The following is a 7,126-nucleotide window of genomic DNA, read 5'->3' as shown; positions in this document are numbered from 1 at the left end:
GCTTTTCTTGTCAATTGGCTGACCGTCGTGGGCCTGCAGAAGCACACAGTGGTATCGATGCTAGCAGCTGCTTCTGAAATCAGCAGAATAAGGGAAGGTGTAAATGGTGTTTTTCTTCTGGCTACTTTCTACAGCACTTATTTTGGTTTGGGTTTGGTTTATTTTTGAAATTGCAGAAAAACCCACTGCCCCTACAACCCCCACCCCTTTCCATTCTCCTCTTCTGTATTAGGTTTATGTGCAAGGTTTTGGTAGCTGAGGGGGCTACAGGGGTGGCTGCTGTGAGAAGTTGCTGGAAGCTTCCCCCATGTCCGGCAGAGCCGATGCCAGCCGGCTCCAAGACAAGACCCACCGCTGGCCAAGGCCGAGCCCATCAGCGATGGGGGCAACTCCTCTGGGAGAACAGATTTAAAAAGGGGGAAAAAAACCTGTGCAACTGGAGAGAGGAGTGGGAAGATGTGAGAGCCCCAGCCCTGCAGCCCCCCAGGTCAGTGCAGAAGGAGGGGAGGAGATGCTCCAGGCGCCGGAGCAGAGATTCCCCTGCAGCCCATGGGGAAGACCACGGTGAGGCAGGCTGTCCCCCTGCAGCCCAGGGAGGTCCACGGGGGAGCAGATCTCCACCTGCAGCCCAGGGAGGACCCCACGCCGGAGCAGGGGAAGAGTGAGGAGTCCACCCCTGAGGAGGAGGAAGGAGCAGCAGAGACGAGGTGTGATGAACTGACCACAACCCCCATTCCCTGTATCCCTGTGCTGCTGGGGGGAGGTAGAGAATTCAGGAGCAAAGCTGTACCTGGGAAGAAGGGAGGGAGTGGGGGGAAGGTTTTTTAAGATTTAGTTTTTATTTCTCATTACCCTTCTCTAACTTATTACCAATCAAATCAATGTTCCCCAAGTGGAGTTTGTTTTGCCTGTGATGCTAATTGGTGACTGATCTCTCCCTGCTCTTATCTCGACCCGCAAGCCCTCTGTTGTATTTTCTCTCCCCTGTCCAGCTGAGGAGGGCAGTGACAGAGCATCTTTGGTGGGCACCTGGTGTCCAGCCAGGGTCAACCCACTGCACCTTCCTTCCTAAAGTGTGCCTGCTCCCTCAGATTTTCTCAGGAGAAAGCACTGCCTCTAAAATGCAGTCAGGCAGGCAAAATCTCTTAAAAAAACCCACAACTATTTAGGGAGTTTCAGTTCCAGGACCAGAGATTACACTTGTCGTGGTTTCAGCCCGGCCGGTAACAAAGGACCACGCAGCCGCTCGCTCACTCCTCCGCCCCCCTCCGGTGGGATGGGGAGGAGACAGAGGAGAGAAAAGGAAAAGAAACTGGAACCTCGAGGGTTGAGATAAAGGCAGTTTACTGGGACAAACACAAAAGAGATTACAACAACAACAACGGCACTAATGAAAAAAAGTATACAAAAAGAGTGATGCACAGTGCAACTGCTCACCACCCGGGACCCGACGCTCCGCCACTTCCCCCACCGAAAAAACAGAGACCACCCCCCGGCCCGCTCCCCATTTATATACTGGGCAGGATGTCACATGGTATGGAATAGCTCCTTGGCTAGTTCAGGTCAGCTGCCCCGGCTATGCTCCCACCTCCCAGGTTCCTGTAAAAATTAACTCTATCCCAGCTGAACCCAGGACATTATCCACCCCTTATTCTATACCATCTACATCATGCCCAGATCTTACTTTTTTTATTTTTTTTCCAATCAACCACTACAACTTTCCTTGTCTTATATATAAGTATATGGACTCCACCCCCTGACCTCGCACACACACACACGGTGTTCCTTTAGCCTATGGGCTATCCCTCTAATGTGTCCATCAATTTTGGGGCTCTATCTGTTGTAACAGTTCTTCAGGATAAGAGAGAGATGGTGTGAGATGTTGGGTTGTTGTACGCTGCCTCTGGAACTTGTGGCTAGTACATTTGGTGCAACTCATGCCCCTGGTCTGCAGGTCGAAGATGTTGATCTTGAGGAAATTGGTGGGTGCCAGTTCAAGTTCTATCGCTGTTGTACTTGGCTCAGTTTCAAAAGTCCATCCTGTAGTCATTTGGATAATTCTCACAATAATACCCTTGATATGGCATATAGACACTATAGATACAATGACATGCATTGGCAGGTTATTTAGCAGTTAAATATCATACAGCCCAATTCACTGGCTATTCTCTCCCAAAATCAAATCTCCCTGAGGTACACATCGAACCTCCCCATCCTTCTGCATCACCCACCAGGTGTACCCAGGTCCTTGAGCAAAAACAACCCCTTGAATGGGTTTGCTTCTGCTTGAGGGAGGACTAACCCAGACTGTCTTTCCTAACATACTCCTCATGCGCACTACAGGGACTTTATCCCCTTCTACAGTATGTGGATCTCTTGGTTGGGCGGGGCCAGCCCGATTGGCGGATCCTCTAGTATTAACTAACCAGGTGGCTTTTGTTAAATGTGTATCCCAATGCTTGAAAGTTCCACCCCCCATCGCTCTCAATGTAGTTTTCAGCAGTCCATTGTACCGTTCAATTTTTCCGGAGGCTGGTGCGTGATAAGGGATGTGATACACCCACTCAATGCCATGTTCTTTGGCCCAGGTGTCTACGAGGTTGTTTCGGAAGTGAGTCCCGTTGTCCGACTCGATTCTTTCTGGGGTGCCGTGTTGCCATAAAATTTTCTCTTCAAGGCCCAGGATAGTGTTCTGGGCAGTGGCATGGGACACAGGGTATGTTTCCAGCCACCCAGTGGTTGCTTCCACCATTGTAAGCACATGGCACTTGCCTTGGCGTGTTCGTGGGAGTGTGATATAGTCAATCTGCCAGGCCTCCCACTGTTTATATTTCAGCCATCGTCCTCCATGCGACAGGGGTTTTTGCCGCTTGGCTTGCTTAATTGCAGCACATGTTTCACATTCATGGATGACCTGTGAGATAGTGTCCATGGTCAAGTCCACCCCTCGATCTCGAGCCCATCTATATGTTGCATCTCTTCCCTGATGGCCTGAGGTATCGTGGGCCCACTGAGCCATAAATAGCTCACCTCTACGTTGCCAGTCCAGGTCCACCTGAGACACTTCAATCTTGGCGGCCTGATCTGCCTGGTGGTTGTTTTGATGTTCTTCAGTGGCTCGACTCTTGGGTACATGAGCATCTACGTGACGTACTTTTACCACTAGCTTCTCTATCCGAACAGCGATATCTTGCCACAGTGCGGCAGCCCAGATGGGTTTACCTCTGCGCTGCCAGTTGCCCTTCTTCCATTGCTGTAGCCACCCCCATAGGGCATTTGCCACCATCCACGAGTCAGTATAGAGATAGAGCACTGGCCACTTTTCTCTTTCAGCAATGTCTAACGCTAGCTGGATGGCTTTCACCTCTGCAAACTGACTCGATTCACCTTCTCCTTCAGCAGTTTCTGCGACTAGTCGTGTAGGACTCCATACAGCAGCCTTCCACCTTCGATGTTTTCCCACAATGCGACAGGACCCATCAGTGAACAGGGCATATTGCCTCTCATTTTCTGGCAGTTTATTATACAGCGGGGCTTCTTCGGCCCGTGTCACCTCTTTCTCTGGCGACATTCCAAAATCTTTGCCTTCTGGCCAGTCCGTAATCACTTCTAACATTCCTGGGCGACCGGGGTTTCCTATGCGAGCTCGCTGTGTGATCAGTGCGATCCACTTACTCCACGTGGCGTCAGTCGCGTGATGCGTAGAGGAAACTTTCCCTTTGAACATCCAGCCCAGCACTGGCAGTCGAGGTGCTAAGAAGAGCTGTGTTTCAGTACCAACCACTTCTGAGGCGGCTCGAACTCCTTCATATGCTGCCAAGATCTCTTTTTCAGTTGGAGTATAGCGAGCCTCGGATCCTCGATATCCCCGACTCCAAAACCCCAGAGGTCGGCCACGGGTCTCCCCAGGTGCTTTCTGCCAAAGGCTCCAGGTAGGGCCATTCTCCCCAGCTGCAGTGTAGAGCATATTTTTAATATCTTGTCCTGTCCGGACTGGCCCAAGAGCTACTGCGTGAACAATCTCCTGCTTAATCTGTTCAAAGGCTTGTCGTTGCTCAGGCCCCCATTTAAAATCGTTCTTCTTCCGAGTAACTTGGTAGAGAGGGCTTACAATTTGACTGTAATTTGGAATATGCATTCTCCAAAAACCCACAACACCTAAGAAAGCCTGTGTTTCCTTTTTATTAGTCGGTGAGGACATAGCTGCTATTTTGTTGATGACGTCCACAGGGATCTGACGACGCCCATCTTGCCATTTTACTCCTAAGAACTGGATCTCCTGCGCAGGTCCCTTGACCTTACTTTCTTTTATGGCAAAACCAGCCTTCAAAAGGATTTGGATTATTTTCTTCCCTTTCTCAAAAACTTCTTCTGCCGTGTTGCCCCATACGATGATGTCATCAATATATTGCAGGTGCTCTGGAGCTTCACCTTTTTCTAGTGCAGCCTGGATCAGTCCATGACAAATGGTGGGGCTGTGTTTCCACCCCTGGGGCAGTCGATTCCAGGTGTACTGGACGCCCCTCCAAGTGAAAGCAAACTGAGGCCTGCACTCCGCTGCCAAGGGAATGGAGAAAAATGCATTAGCAATGTCAATTGTGGCATACCACTTAGCTGCCTTTGATTCCAGTTCATATTGAAGCTCTAACATATCTGGCACAGCAGCGCTTAGCGGTGGCGTGACTTCATTCAGCCCACGATAATCTACTGTTAGTCGCCATTCCCCATTGGATTTCTGCACGGGCCATATGGGACTATTAAAGGGTGAGTGAGTCTTGCTGATCACTCCTTGGCTCTCCAGTTGGCAAATCAGCTTATGGATTGGGATCAGGGAGTCTCGGTTGGTGCGATATTGTCGCCGGTGCACCGTCGTGGTAGCAATTGGCACCTGTTGTTCTTCAACCTTCAGCAACCCCACAACCGAAGGGTCTTGGGAGAGACCCGGCAGGGTAGACAGCTGTTCAATCTCCTCCGTCTCCAATGCAGCTATACCAAAGGCCCAACGGTACCCTTTTGGGTCCTTGAAATACCCCCTCCTGAGATAATCTATACCAAGGATGCACGGGGCCTCTGGGCCAGTCGCAATGGGGTGTTTATGCCACTCATTCCCGGTTAGACTCATTTCAGCTTCCAATACGGTTAGCTCCTGGGATCCCCCTGTCACACCAGAGATACAGATGGGTTCTGCCCCTTTATAACTAGATGGCATTAGGGTACATTGTGCACCAGTGTCCACTAGAGCCTTATATTCCTGTGGGTCTGATGTGCCAGGCCATCGAATCCACACTGTCCAGTAGACTCGGTTGTCCCTCTCCTCCACCTGGCTGGAGGCAGGGCCCCTCTAATCCTGGTTAGAACATCCGTTACTCACTTTCTGCACACGTAAATCGGAAGTCCCTTCAAGGGGATCAGAAATGAGATCAGCCCATCTACTGCGTCTGGGGGACTGCTCACGGGAAACTGGAGCAGCAGTTTTCCAAGAATTCTCTTTTCTGGTTGCTTTTTCTCGCAACTCCTGTACCCGTGCATCCAAGACTGAAGTGGGTTTTCCATCCCACTTCCTCATGTCCTCTCCATGGTCACGCAGGTAAAACCACAGGTTAGCCCGTCGAGTGTACTTTCTCTCTCCTCTCTCTTGGGCAGAGGAACGCTTACTCCCAATAACTGCGATGCGGGCCTGTACAGGTGAGGAGGAGGACAGATCCACTTTGAATTGCTGGAACTCTCGGGACAACTCCTCCACAGCTGAGACACAGGCCCGTAGGGAGGAAGAGAGACTCCCTTCGTATTGCCGGAGTTGGACAGCCAATTCATCCACCGTTTGTCCATAGCCTTCTCTCCAGGACATTACTGCCAATGAGTTGGCATAGGTTGGTGGTGCACTTCGTAGAAACTTCCGCCACATGGGTTGTGTGCATTGGACTTCATCTGGATCTGTGGGTGACTGCGCATTTTCTGGATCATTGTAAATCACCTCCAGCACGGCTAATTCTCTCAGGTACTGAATACCTCTCTCCATGGTGGTCCACTTGCCTTGGTGACATGTAACTTCATCCCTGAAGGGGTATCTTTCCTTTACACCTAACAAAAGTCGCCTCCAGAGGCTGAGGACTTGTGTTTTTCTCCCAATCGCCTTGTCGATGCCCCCTTCCCTAGACAGAGATCCCAGCTGCTTGGCTTCCTTACCCTCTAATTCCACACTACTAGCCCCGCTATCCCAGCATCGGAGCAGCCAGGTAACAATGTGCTCACCTGGGTGGCGGCTAAAATCTTTTCGCATGTCACGCAACTCACTCATGGATAGAGATCGGGTAATTATTTCAGGTTCTGCCTCTACCTCCTGTTCTCGCGATGACCCTGGTTCATCTTCATCTCTCGCTAAGCGAACTGATTTCTTTGTGTGTTTCTTTTTCTGTACAGGGGCGACTGATACTGGCACAGGCTGGTTCTCTGGTTCAGCTGCAGTGTCTGTCACCGGGGTAGGGGTAGTCATGGTACCTGTTGTCGTGGTAGGGGCAGCCACGGTGCTTGTTGTCGGGGTAGGGGCAGCCACGGTGTCTGTTGTCAGGGTTTGGGTAGCCACGGTGCATGTTGTCCTGTTTTCCATCTTTTCCCCCTTTTCCCCCCGAGGGTGCTGCATAATATCAAGCAGTGTTTGGTAGATATTGGCCAGAGCCCAGCACAGTGCAGCGAGTTGTATGTCTTTGGAATAGCCACAGCATTTTTCTTTCAAATATTCTGTCACTTCATAAGGGTTCTGTAGTTGTTCGGGAGTGAACTTCCAAGTCACTGGCGGTGAGAAGTTCTCTAGATACTTGCCCATATGCTCCCACATGCCGTGCCACCCATGAGTCTCCAGCTTTGGGGGAGATCTCTGAGTGGTACTCTTAAAGAGCGTTTTTGTAGCCCTAAACAAGACCTGAAACATATTCAGGAGGCATAGCACTAACAGCACACTGGCTTGCGCATCCCAAGGATATTCAAAATTCTCAAAAGCTGTTGTAATTAGTCGGAAGGAGAAGAGGGAGGTGAACGGACGGGGGGAGGTATCCCCCCCTAATTTCCCCATGGATTGGGTGTAATTACCAATAAAATCCGACAGAAGGCGCCCAAAGTATGGAAATGA

This window comes from Accipiter gentilis, chromosome 9 (genome assembly GCF_929443795.1).
Source record: "Accipiter gentilis chromosome 9, bAccGen1.1, whole genome shotgun sequence".
NCBI classification, from domain to species: domain Eukaryota; kingdom Metazoa; phylum Chordata; class Aves; order Accipitriformes; family Accipitridae; genus Astur; species Astur gentilis.
Note: the sequence above shows the minus strand (reverse complement) of the source record.